A 12,876-nucleotide genomic window follows, 5' to 3' on the forward strand; every position below is an offset into this window, starting at 1 on the left:
CGGGGAAGGTTAAGTAGAGACAGATTGGCGTGTAAATGGAAAGGGGAGTTGAATTTTCATGCAATCGGTGGGTCAGGATGACCACTGCGGATGGAGAGCAGGTGTTCCGCAAAACGGTCGCCTCCTCTAGGCTTGGTCTCACCGATGCAGACACGGTCACATCGAAAGCGCCGACTGCAGTAACGAGTTCGGAGGAGGTTCACGGAAATGTTGGACAGACCTGAGAAGGGTTGTTCAGGTCGCTAGTTGGAAGGAGAGCGAAGGGATGTGGGGACAAGTGTTACACTTACCTTCAGTGGAGGGGAGTGTAGAAGATTTGATTGAAAGCAATATTTCAGCTGCGGTTGTTGCTTCCATCGAATACTCTGCAGTCTGGAAAGTGGATATATTCCCTAAAGAGAAGAAGAACGGATCAATATAAGAAGAAAAAGAACATGTTCTATGTCAATACGAGCAGAAAAGGGACACTACCCATTAAAACTTGCTGCATGAACAAGGAAAGGATTAGCTCGGGACCCACCGGTGAGCAGCCAGTGACAGGAGACTCAGTTGGACGTTGGTGTGTTGATTACCATAATTAAGGCAAAAAGGAACAAGGAGCGAATATTACTGAACCACAACAAATATCAGAAGTCTGAATTCCAAAAACGTCACGTTTACTGTTTTTCTTTTATTTTGCGAGTTCCATCCTCAAAAATCTCCAGTACATTTGTCACACAGGATTTCCCTTCCACAAACTCATCATAACATTCTCCAAACCCGATAATGCTTGCCAAGAAACATTGTCTTCACGACTGACTCGGGTTTACTGGTCGGAAATGCCATGTTTACGCTGCCTCTCTTTTCTTAAACACTATGGTTACATCTCCTACCCTCCAATCTGAAGGCTTTCCGAAGTGGGACACAAAGGTTTCGCAACAATAAGTTCTGGCATGTAGATTATTACATCCTGGGAATTTGCCAGCCATTAACTCCATTAGTTTCTCGCCCGTTATGTCATTAATGATGTCGACTTCCTTTAGATTCTTCTGCTCTCTGGAACAGTGGGTCCCCTTGATATCTCGAAGCGTCCTGCCGTCATCCTTTGCGGAGACAGAACTAAAGTCTACATAGACTTGGTCTGTCTTGTCTTTGTTCCGAATTATATTTTCTCGGCGGCGAACCTACATTTGTCTGAGCTAAGTTCATTTCTTGAACTCATCCCATATTCGTAAACGATTTTATAGTCAGTTTTCTATACTTGTCGGTTTCCGCTGATACTCTATACTCCCACACTTCACCAATCCTATCATCCTCCTTTGGTGGATTCCAAAATACTGCCAACCTTCACGACTGTTGCTTTTCTACTAACTATAGATATTTCCAAATTGGTTCAAACGTTACCTAATTTCCTTGGCAGGCCTCTGTGGAACAGTTTTCTGCTGTATTTTTTTCCTGTCCGACAGTAAAACTCATAGCTGTGTAATACACTTATGTATTCGTTCCCGATTGTCTCCTGCATAATCACCATCAATCCATAATGTCAGATTTCCCAATCTAACACAACCAGCTCCCGCCTCCTGCATTCACAGTTTCCGGCTTTCAGATCGAGACGCTTGTTTCTGATTCTACAAATTACAATCTCACTAACATCTTGAACAAGGATTCCATCACATTTGTCTTCTCTTCCTAGAGGACGACAATAACATGGTTCACTTCACTCTCGATGTTAGCACTCCAGAGTACCTTGTTCTCTTGTACGTTCGTTGACGTATTCACCATATAAAAACGGACACACACCAGGAATTCCACCGCCACAGTACCATTGCCAACTTGTTTTGATAAATCAATTGTTTTGGACTGAAATCAACAGAGATGATAATTGTACGCGTGAGAAGTATTCGTAATGTCACTGCACTTGTCAAAGCACGGCTACATTTAATTTTCGAGAAAAGAAGCTCGAATTTCAGTACCTCTCTTTGTTCCTGGCCACGACATCTCAGTGAAACGTGTGATCCAAACGCTAACAGGGGAAATGTATCATCTAAGTTATCTTTATTAGTCACATGTACATCGAAACACACAGTGAAATGCATATTTTGCCTAGGGTGTTCTGCGGGCAGCCCACAAGTATTGCCACGCTTCCCGCGCCAATATAGCGTGCCCACAACTTCCAAACCCGTACGTCTATGGAATGTGAGAGGAAGCCGGAGCACCGGGAGGAAACCGGCGCAGTCAAGCGGAGAACATACAATCTCCTTACAGACATCGGCTGGAATTGAACCGGATTATCTGGCGCTTTAAATCGTCACGCTAACAACTACACTACCGTACCTGCCAGGTTCACCCCTGTTTTAAATACTACCGTTGCTTTTATTTCACAGACCGTCACGCCTCACCGTAAACTCTCTGCCGGAGAACAAATCCACAAACCACAATTTCTCGCTCCTGGAAGTAAAACTCAAGATTTACACTGGTGTGATCCAGCCGTTGAAAATGTACCCCTGAAGTCTGACATTTCACCTCTCATTACCACTACCAATCTGGTTAAGTAACTGATTGCTTCCCCCAAAAGATCAAAATCGAAATCCAAAGAACAAATTCCAAATCCACAATACTGCACCCATTTCTTACTCCAAGTGCATTGCAACCTGCCAATGTTTTGCATGTGTTATAGATTTACAAGCCAGGATGAAGTGGAGTGAGAGCGCTGCGCCACGTGCCATCCCCTGTTGCAATGATCCCGTTCACCTGTGACACCTGCTTTTTAACGTCCAGTTATGTGCATAGATTTCACGGGATGTCTTATCACTACTTTCCTTTTACTGAATTCTGGCAACTTCCCACAATTCCACTTTTGGAATAGACCTGAGAGAGACGCTTGCAAACATCTGTAAATTGACGTCACTACACAACTTGAACTGCAATCATGGATAAAAATATTCTCGGCATTGTTATCCTTTACTTGGACTACTTAACTTTCACATGGAATGTGGACATGCATATCAGTACATGCATTAAACATCAATATCTCCATTTATAAAACAGGAAGCAGCTTTCACGAACATATTAACAACTCTACGTGGTTTAGTACTCCACAGTAAGTGTTACCTTCCCTGTGGATTGGGAACCGTGGAGAATTCTGGAACATCCACTTCCATCGGAGAACCAATGGGGCAGAACACGATGAATGAATTAACTCACTGTTACTTTCAACTGATGATATAACGATGGTATTTAAGTACCAACTTCGTCCAGGACGGGCATGCTCTCTGTAAAATCTCACGACAAGGTATCGACGGTGCTTATATTTCATTCATGCAAATCAAATTCGTTAAAACTCGTCTGTTCATACCAAATATAAATATGAAAGAAATTTCTCCTCATTTGGAACATCATATACTTGCCTTCCGTACATTTAACGCCTGCATCTTCTCCGTGACCGCAGTTGTTAATACCCCATCCTGGGAAGGAGCATTCCCAAAGTGAAGCTTCACGTCCATTGCACTTGACATCGTCCATCCAAATGTTCCCGCTCCCCTGTCCGAACTTTGCTCCGGAGATTACTGCTGTGGGAGATCCGCAACCAAGCTGTTTGCAAACAATCTTGGAGTCTTCCATATCCCAGCCGTCGTCGCAAACCGTCCCCCACTGTCCATTGTATTTCACCTCCACTCTTCCCGAACAACGATCGCTGCCATCAACTAGCCTTATATCAACCTCTGAAATGAGAGAGCAAGCAAACATTTACTCCGATTTTCGAGACAAATATCTTGACCGTCAGTTCTATTCTATGTTTCTGACTAAGGCATCTCTATGAATGGTGTGATCCAACCGTTAAGAATGTACCTCTGTTATCTGACGTGTAACCTCTCATTTCCACTGTCAATCTATTTAAGTAACATAGCTTCCTCTGAAAGATCAAAATCAACATCAAAAGAACAAATACCACATCCACAATTCTGCGCCCATTTCTTACTCCGTATGAATTGCAACCTGCCGATCTCTTGCATGTGTTATAGAATTATAAGCCAGGATACAGCGGAGTGAGTGCGATGTGCCACATCCTATTTTAGTTGCAATGCTCCCGTTGACCTTTGACACCTCTTCTTTAACGTCCAGTTATGCGCATAGATTTCACTAGATTTCTTATCGCCACTTTCCTTTTACTGAATCCCGGAAACCTCCCTTAATTGCACTGCTGGAATAGACCTGAGATATACACTGCAAAGATCTGTAAATTGATGTCTGTACGCAAGTGGAATTGCAAACATGGATAAAAATATTATCGGCATTGTTATCCTTTACTTGGACTATTTAACCTTCACATGGAATATTCAAATGCATATCAGTACATGTATCAACCATCAATATCTCCATTTCTAAAACAGGAAGCAGATTTCACGAACATATTAACAGATCTGCGTGCGTTATTACACCTCAATTAGTGTTGTTTTCCCTCCGATCGAGAACCGTGGGAGAATTATGGAATATCCATATCGATCGGAGAATCAATGGAACAGAACACGATGAATAAATTAAATCACCGTTACCTTCAACTGATGATATAGCGGTGGCATTTAAGTACCTGCATCGTCCAGGACGTTCGTGCTCTCTGGAAAATCTCACGACAAGCTATCGACGGTGCTTGTTTTCATTAATACAAATAAAATTACTTAACCTACTCTGTTTTCACCAAATATAAATATAAACGAAAATTCTGCTCATTGGTAACATCATGTACTTGCCTTTCTTGCATTTCACGCCTGCATCTTCTCCGTGACCGCAGTTGTTAATGCCCCATCCTCGGAAGGAGCATTCCCAAAGTGAAGCTTCACGTCCATTGCACGTGACATCGTCCATCCAAATGTTTCCACTCCCTTGCCCGAACTTTGCACCGGAAAGTGCTGCAGCGGACAATCCGCAACCAAGCTGTTTGCAAACAACCTTGGAGTCTTCCATATCCCAGCCGTCGTCGCAAACCGTCCCCCATTGTCCATTGTATTTCACCTCCACTCTTCCCGAACAACGATTGCTGCCATCAACCAGCCTTATATCAACGTCTGAAATGAGAGAGGGAGCAAACATTTAATCTGATGTTCGAGAAAAATATCTTGACCGTCAGTGCTATTCATTTTTTCTCACCAAGGCATCCCTATGAATGGTGTGATCCAACCGATAGCAATGTGCCTCTGCAATCTGTCATGAAACCTCTCATTTCCACTGTAACTCTCTTTAAGTAACTTATGGCTTCCGCCGAAAGATCAAAATCCAAAGAACAAATTGCCAATCCACAATTCCACGCCCATTTCTTACTCCACATGAATTGCAACCTCAATCAGTGTTGCCTTCGCTGTGGATCGGGGACTGTGGAAGAGTTCTTGAATATCCACATCCATCGGAGATCCAATGGGACAGAACACGATAACAGATGTTTTGCATCTGTTATAGAATTACAAGCTAGGATACAGTGGAGTGAGTGCGCTGCGCAGGGTGCGATTTCTTGTTTCAATGAAATCGTTCGCCTATGACACCTGATCTTTAACGTCTAGTTATGCACATGGATTTCACGGAATTTGTTATCATTACTTTCGTTTTACTGAATTCTGGTAACTTCCCACAATGGCACAGTTGGAAGAGACCTGAGAGAGATGCTTGCAAAAATCTGTAAATTGATGTCTGTCGACAAGTGGAACTGCAATCATGGATAAAAAATATTGCTGGCATTGTTATCCTTTACTTGGACTATTTAACATTGACATGGAATATGGACATGCATATCAAGACATTTATCAACCATCAATTTCTCCATTTATAAAACAGGAAGCATCTTTAACAAGCATATGAACAGATCTGCGTGCTTTATTACACCTCAATCAGTGTTGCCATCGCTGTGCATCGGGATCCGAGGAAGAGTTCTGGAATATCCACATCCATCGGAGATCCAAAGGGACAGAACACGATGAATGAAGTAACTCACCGTTACTTTCACCTGATGATATAATGGTGGGATTTAAGTACCTACTTCGTCCAGGACGGGAATGCTTTCTGGAAAATCTCACGACAAGATATCGACGATACTTGAATTTCATTAATACAAATCAAATTCGTTAAACCTACTCTGTTCAGACCAAGTATAAATACGAACGAAAATTGTCCTCATTTGTAAAATCATGTACTTGCCTTCGGTACAGTTCACGCCTGCATCTTCTCCGTGACCGCAGTTGTTAATCCCCCATCCTGGGAAGGAGCAATTCCAAAGTGAAGCTTCACGTCCATTGCACATTACATCGTCCATCCAAATGTTTCCACTCCCTTTCCCGAACTTTGCTCCGGAGAGTGCTGCAGCGGGAGATCCGCAACCAAGCTGTTTGCAAACAACCTTGGCGTCTTCCATATCCCAGCCGTCGTCGCAAACCGTCCCCCACTGTCCATTGTATTTCACCTCCACTCTTCCCGAACAACGATTGCTGCCATCAACTAGCCTTATGTCAAACTCTGAAATGAGAGAGTGAGCAAAGATTTACTCTGGTTTTCGAGAAAAATATCTTGAACACCTGTTCTATCCCTTGTTTCCGACGAAGGCATCTCTATGAATGGTATGATCCAACCGTTAACTATGTACCTCTGTTGACTGACGTTTAACCTCTCATTTCCACTGTCAATCTATTTAAGTAACTTATAGCTTCCGTTGAAAGATCAAAATCCAAATCCAAAGAACAAATTCCAAATCCACAATTCTGCGCCTATTTCTTATTCCGTATGAATTGCAACCTGCCGATGTTTTGCACGTGATATGGAATTATAAGCCAGGATACAGCGGAGTGAGTGCGCTGCGCCACATCCTATTTCTTTTTGAAATGCTACCGTTCACCTGTGACACCTGCCCTTTAACGTCCAGTTATGCGCATAGATTTCACGGGATATCTTATCGCTTCTTTGCTTTTACTGAATTCTGGCAACTTCCCACAATTGCACAGTTGGAAGAGACCTGAGAGAGACGCTTGCAAAGATCTGTAAATTGATGTCCCCACACAACTGGAATTGCAATCATGGATTAAATATTCTCGGCATTGTTATACTTTACTTGGACTATTTAGCTTTCACATGGAATATGCACATGCATATCAGTAGATGAATTGAAAATCAATATCTCCATTTCTAAAACAGGAAGAACCTTTCACGAACATATTAACAGATCTGCTTGCTTAATTACACCTCAATCAGTATTGCTTTCCTTGTGGATTGGGGACCGTGGAAGAATTCTGGAATATCCACATCCATCGTAGATCCAATGGGACAGAACACGATGAATGAATTAACTCACCGTTGCCTTCACCTATTGACATTGTTACGTACCAACAACAATAGAAACACGACGAGCCAGGTTTACATGTTAATATCTATTTGTTAATAACTACTTGTACTAGTAAGATGAAAGAAAGTTAGATATTAGCTATTGATCAAAATTAACTAAAGCGTGTGTGTGGCTACTTCCCAAACTACCCAGTCTAGGAATAGTTCTGAAAGTTTTATGATGGTAAATCGGTTCAGTTCAACAAGCCACGAAGCAAAACGATGAGCAAAGGCTTCTGAAAACCACGGTAAAATGTAGAGTAAAACGTAGAGTAGAATGTATAGTAGAATGTAAAGAGAAAGTGCTTATGAATTCCACAAGTTCCACTATGGAACCAAGACGACGCCACAATCGCCAAATTATCTCCGTTACTTGGTTCAGAAATATCTGTCACACCGAGGGCACTCGATACGTGGCCGTCCACAGATACACCTGATTCCTGATAGAGGTTAACGACAAAGTGGACTCCACAGATTGCTCCAAAAATCCATGTATGGATTGTAATGTGACAGTCACAACGATTGTGCTTCACCCATAGATACAGAAACTGGCAGTCTCTACGACCAGTCTCTTCCGTCTCTCTCTCGCTCGCTCACTCGCTCTCTCTCTCTCTCTACCTCTCTACCTCTTTCCCTCTATCGCTCTCTCCTGTGGCTGTGTTCTAGAATCAGCTCACAGATATATCTGCAGTTGCCAGCACTTCAGTAAATCCTCCGGACACCTGCAGCATTACAGTTATAGCAGTCAGAGAAGCTCCCCGCTCCCACTCACAGTAGTCACACAAAGCCACACACACTACCATTCAGGCGTCTTAAAGCGACACTCATCAAGTAGCAACCTGGGCTTGTAACAATATAACGGTGGGTTTTAAGTACCGACTTCGTCCACGAGGTGAGTGCACTCTGAAAATCTCGACAAAGTAACGACGGTGCTTGGATTTCATTAATGTAAATTAAATTAGTTAAACCTACTCTGTTCAGACCAAACATAAACGTGAACGGAAATTCTCCGCATTTGTAACATCATGTACTTGCCTTCTGTACATTTCACGCCTGCGTCTTCTCCGTGACCGCAGTTGTTAATCCCCCATCCTCGGAAGGAGCACTTCCATAGTGAAGCTTCACGTCCATTGCACTTGACATCGTCCATCCAAATGTTTCCACTCCCTTTCCCGAACTTTGCTCCGGAGAGTGCTGCTGCGGGTGGTCCGCAACCAAGCTGTTTGCAAACAACCTTGGAGTCTTCCATATCCCAGTCGTCGTCGCAAACCGTCCCCCATTGTCCATTGTATTTCACCTCCACTCTTCCCGAACAACGATCGTTGCCATCAAATAGCCTTATATCAACTTCTGAAACGAGAGAGGAAGAAAATATTTACTCTGATTTTCGGAAAAATGTCTTGACCGTCAGTTCTATCCTGTTTCTGACTAAGGCATCTCTTTGAATGGTGTGATCCAACCGTTAACAATGTACCTCTGTTATCTGACGTTTAAGCTCTCATTTCCACTGTCAATCTACTTAAGTAACTTATTGCGTCCCCTGAAATATCAAAATCAAAATCCAAAGAACAAATTCCAAATCCACAATTCTGCGCCCATTTCTGAATCCCCATGAATTGCCACCTGCCGATGTTTTGCATGTGTTATAGAATTATAAACCAGGATACAGTGGAGTAAGAGCGCTGATCCACGTGCCGTTTCTTGTTGCAATGATCCTGTTCACCTGTGACACCTGCTCTTTAACGTCCAGTTATGCGCATAGATTTCACGAGTTTTCTTATCGCTACTTTCCTTTTACTGAATTCTAAAAACCTCCCACAATTGCACTGCTGGAATAGCCCTGAGAGATACGCTTGCAAAAATCCGTATATTGATGTCTGTACACAAGTGGATTTGCAATCATGGATAAAAATATTATCGGCATTATTGTCCTTTACTTGGACCATTTAACTTTCACATGGAATATAACTTTCACATGCATATCAGTACATGCATTAAACATCAATATCTCCATTACTAAGACAGGATGCACCGTTGACGAACACATTAACAGATCTGCGTGTTTAATTACGCCTCAATCAGTGTTGCATTCCCTGTGGATCGTGACCGTGGAGGAATTCTGGAATATCCGCTTCCATCGGCGAACCAATGTGACAGAACACGATGAGTAAATTAACTCACCGTCACATTCACCTGATGATATAACGGCAGGTATTAAGCACCTACCTCGTCCAGGACGTGCGTGTTCTCTGGAAAATCTCAAGACAAGGTATCCACGGTGCTTTGATATCACTAATGCAAATCAAATTAGTTAAACCTGCTCTGTTCAAACCTGATATAAACATGAAAGAAAATTCTCCTAATTTGTAATATCATGTACTTGCCTTCCGTACATTTCACGCCTGCATCTTCTCCATGACCGCAGTTGTTAATGCCCCATTCTCGGAAGGAGCATTCCCAAAGGGAAGGTTCATTTCCTTTACACGAAACATCGTCCATCCAAATGTTCCCGCTCCCCTGCCCGAAATTTGCTCCTGAAACTGCTGCTGTGGGAGATCCGCAACCGAGCTGTTTGCAAACAACCTTTGAGTCTTCCCTGTCCCAGTTGTCGTCGCAAACTGTCCCCCACTGTCCATTGTATTTCACCTCCACTCTTCCCGAACAACGATTGCTGCCATCAACTAGCCTTATAGCAACCTCTGAAATGAGAGAGCAAGCAAAGGTTTACTCTAATTTTCGAGAAAAATGTCTTGACCGTCAATTCTATTCCTTGTTTCTGACCAAGGCATATCTTTGAATGGTGTGATCCAACCGTTGACAATGCACCTCTGTTATCTGACGTGTAACCTCTCATTTCCACTAAAATCTATTTAAGTAACTTACAGCTTCCCCTGAAATATCCAAGTCAATCCAAAGAACAAATTCCAAATGCACAATTCTGCGCCCATTTCTTACTCCGCATGACTTGCAACCTGTTGATGTTTAGCATGAGTTATAGAATTACAAGTCAGGATACAGTGAAGTGAGTGCACTGCGACACATCCTATTTCTTGTTGCAGTGATCCCGTTCACCTGTGATACCTGCTCTTTAACGTCCAGTTATGCGCATGGATTTCATGGGATTTCTTATCGCTCCTTTGTTTTTACTGAATTCTGGCAACTTCCCACAATTGGTTAGTTGGAAGAGGCCTGAGAGGGATGCTTGCAAAAATCTCTCAATTGATGTCTCTGCACAAGTGGAATTGCAATCATGGATTAAAATATTATCGGCATTGTTATCCTTTACTTGGACTATTTACCTTCCACATGGAATATGCATATGCCTATCAGTATATGAATTAAACATCAATATCTCCATTTCTTAAACAGGAAGCACCTTTCAGGAACATGTTAACATATTGCGTGCTTTGTTACACCTCAATCAGTGTTGCCCTCCCGTGGAGGAATTCTGGAACATCCACTTCCATCGAACAACCAATGGAACAGAACACGATGAATGTATTAACTCACCGTTACCTTCACCTGATAATGTAACGGTGGGATTTAAGTCCCTACTTCGTATACGACGTGAGTGCTCTCTGGAAAATCTCACGACAACATATTGACGGTGCTTGCGTTTCACTTATACAAATGAAATTGGTTGAACCTACTCTGTTGACACCAAATATAAACTTGAACGAAAATTCTCATTTGTAACATCATATACTTGCCTTCCATACATTTTACGCCTGCATCTTCTTGGTGACGGCAATTGCTAATACCCCATCCTGTGAAGAAGCAGTTCGACAGGGACGATTCAGTTCCATTACACGAAACATCGTCCATCCAAATGTTCCCGCTCCCCTGTCCGAACTTTGCTCCGGAGATTACTGCTGTGGGAGATCCGCAACCAAGCTGTTTGCAAACAACCTTGGAGTCTTCCATATCCCAGCCGTCGTCGCAAACCGTCCCCCACTGTCCATTGTATTTCACCTCCACTCTTCCCGAACAACGATTGCTGCCATCAACTAGCCTTATGTCAAACTCTGAAACGTAAGGCAGAGAATAAATTACGTCTGAGACACTTGATGACCTTTGTTTGAGAACACTTTCTCTTTCCATTGTTTTCTTTGCTTCTGGCCATTATACTGCATACCCTTGAATGGCGATTTCAAGACATGAACAGGGCCGTCCTGTCGTTTGACAGTCAACCCATTGTTTCCGTTGGATCTGGTGCTTTAGGTGACATGTCATCAAGCTTGCCTGTGGTTTCTCTGAACGAGAATTAATGTGTTGTGCTCGTGAATCCACTTCCTAGATCTGTGTTGTTTTTGTTTAGTTGTTGACGAGAAACAGATAACGTACAGACATACCCAATGACCGCATAGTACTGAACCCACGTAGAAAGATCGTAATCATTACATATTACCTTGTCACATTGTGCTATATTTATCCATTTTACCATATTCCCTTGAATTCCAAGGAATTTTACTTTCTTTACTATCTAAGCTCGGTGGGGTCATTTCAAATGCCTTGCTAAAATCTCTGCACACTACATCAAATGTGGAACGCTCAAAGATCTTCGTTGTTGCCTCCTCAAACATTTCACGTTCAAACTGAGGCTCCCCGCCTATCATTCCGGTACCTAAGAAAAAGCAATAGAACGTGCCTTAAAGACCACCGCCTGGTGGCTCTGACATTCACTATCATGAAGTGCTTCGAGAGGCTGGTCATGGCATGCATCAACTCCAGCATCCCAGGCAACCTCAACCCACGGCAATTCGCCTACAGCCAAAACAGGTCCACGGCGGAAGCCATCTCTCTGTCCCTACACTCATCTCTGGAGCATCTCATAGTAAAGACTCCGACGTCAGACTGCGCCTGAGCCTTCAAAACTATAGTTCTAACGAACATATCTCCCAACTCCTGGACCTGGGACTCAACACTTCCATTTGAAACTGGATCCTTGACTTCCTGACCAACAGAGAGCTATCATTAAAGATAGGCAGCAACATATCTGCCACGATAATCCTTAACACTGTTACACCACAAGCCTGCCTTCTCAGCCTCATACTTTCATCCCAACACACTCACTACTCTGTAGCTAGATTCTGCTCTAACTCAATCTATAAATTTGCAGCTGATACCACAGTTGTAGGCCGTATCTCAAATAACGATGACTCAGAGTACAGGAAAGAAGGAGATCGAGAGCTTACTGACGTGGTGTCATAGCAACAACCTTTCTCTTAATGTCAGCAAAACAAAATAAGGTCATTGACTTCCGGAAGGGGGCGTGCGTATGCTCCTGTCTACATCAATGATGCAGAAGCTGACAGGTTTGAGATGTTCAAGTTCCTGGGAGTGAACATCACCAATAGTCTGTCCTGATCCAACCACGTAGACGCCACGGCCAAGAAAGCTGAGCAGAGTCCCTACATCCTCAGGAGGCTAAAGAAATCTGGCTAGTACCCATTGACCCTCATAATTTTTATAGATGCACCATGGAAAGCATCTTATCCGGATATTCGCGGCTTTGTACGGCAATTCCTCTGCTCGGGACAG

The 12,876-nt window shown here is 43.0% G+C and overlaps 1 pseudogene; it reads right to left on the reverse strand.

The window, feature by feature from the left end:
- LOC127587185 (deleted in malignant brain tumors 1 protein-like) overlaps positions 1–11,951 on the reverse strand; it is a 143,103-nt pseudogene extending 131,152 nt beyond the window's left edge.
- Positions 11,952–12,876: the final 925 nt, after the last annotated feature.

The sequence above is a fragment of the Pristis pectinata genome, chromosome 39 (genome assembly GCF_009764475.1).
Source record: "Pristis pectinata isolate sPriPec2 chromosome 39, sPriPec2.1.pri, whole genome shotgun sequence".
Classification (NCBI taxonomy): Eukaryota; Metazoa; Chordata; class Chondrichthyes; order Rhinopristiformes; family Pristidae; genus Pristis; species Pristis pectinata.